Source organism: Chrysochloris asiatica, unplaced genomic scaffold (assembly GCF_000296735.1).
Source record: "Chrysochloris asiatica unplaced genomic scaffold, ChrAsi1.0 scaffold00005, whole genome shotgun sequence".
NCBI classification, from domain to species: domain Eukaryota; kingdom Metazoa; phylum Chordata; class Mammalia; order Afrosoricida; family Chrysochloridae; genus Chrysochloris; species Chrysochloris asiatica.
Window position 1 is genome coordinate 26,235,407 of NW_006408523.1, and position 1,732 is coordinate 26,237,138.

A 1,732-nucleotide genomic window follows, 5' to 3' on the forward strand; every position below is an offset into this window, starting at 1 on the left:
TATCTTAAGCCATCTTCACAATCTTTTCTATGCTTACTTCCATTGTTGCAACCACTGTACTAAGGTTTTTCTCCTTTTTATGTACTTCTAGTTTATCAAGAATGACGTCCTTCTGCAGAGACTGGTCTCTCCTGCTAACCTGCACAAATTACGTGGAATGAAGTCTCATTATACTCACTTCTAAGGTACATTCTAGTTGTTCTTATGCCAAAACAAATATGTTAATTCTTTGAGAAATCCGTGGTATATTCAATATAAGAAATGCATTCTTCTTCTTTCTTTTTATTTCATCTTCTTTATTTAGCTTCCATGCATCTGAGGCATTTTAAGTTATGTGAAATTTTAAGTAAAACTAAAATTTTAAGTAAAGCTAAACTTTAAGTAAAGTTAAAATGAAACTCCTTAAAAAAGTAATATTGTGAATTCTATAGATCTTTTATTAAATAAGAAATATCAATCTCAGGCTATTTAAATACAATATACAAACCAACTGTGTATAATTTGGAAGTTCTTAAATATTTCTGTTATTTGAAAATATGTAGCTTATTAAACTCAGATTTTACATAACCCTGAATGAATATACCAGATCTCATGTTTCATTGCCAATAACTTTTTTCTCAAAATTGATATATAAAGATTACAAATGTATTTTCATTTATCTGAAACATGAATAGCTATGACTATATCCAGCCATGCAAAAGTGTATTATTTAGAAATATTTATCTATTTCTAATGAACTCAAATATAATTTTTTTTTTTTTTTGTCACAAATCACAGTGATCATACAACTAATGACATTTCATGATGGGTGATCTAAATTCTAGAACTAGAGTATTTGCTTTGTGGATAATGAAATATTCAAAGAGATTCAGTTATATAAGAAATAGAATACAGTTCCATGGTAATACAGATAGTCCATGCCTTCCAAAGTATGAGAAACTGCATTTGTGACAATCTGTTTGTTTATTTGTTTCTCTGTCTTTTATCTTTAGTAACATTTACTAAATGAAGTACCGAAGCATATAATTTGGTGATGTTCATTCACAGATATTCAAATTTATGTTTTACTGTTCAAAACACTGCCATAGATATTTAGTTTTTAAAATAAAATCAGAGACTTCAGTTGCTTGAAAACATGTTCCCAAATGTTAACCACTTTGGCACAATTGATAGGCAGATTTAGAAAGCAGTGAGATATTATCAAGAAATTCATGAAGGAAAAAAAGAAAAGTACTATACAGACAATTCTCACTGATTTTCTGACTAGAAATGCCATCTCTACTTCCCAGGACCATTCAGATGATCCAATGCCTTCAATAACTGGAGTTTTTACTAACTGACAAAATGCCCAAGCCATTCAACTCTTTTTCATATTCAAAGTATATTTGTATGTTTTGTGTATTTTTGTGTATGTATGTACTAAAAAATATCTGTAAGTTTATATGCAATTTGTCCTAACCCCCATAGACAAATAAAGGTCATATTAGTAAATCTATTGGTAATACTATTCGACTTAAGTTAGAACCAATTTATGAAGGAGACTTTGGAAAGATACCCTGTCATTATACAAGGACTACCTGTGTCCAGAGGAAACAATCGTTGGAGAAGGATGTCATGCTGGGTAAGGTGGAGGGTCAGAGAAAAAGAGGAAGACCTCTAACGAGATGGATTGGCCAGGTGGCATCATTGATGGACTCAAGTGTGGCAGCGGTAGTGAGGTTGGCCCAGGATC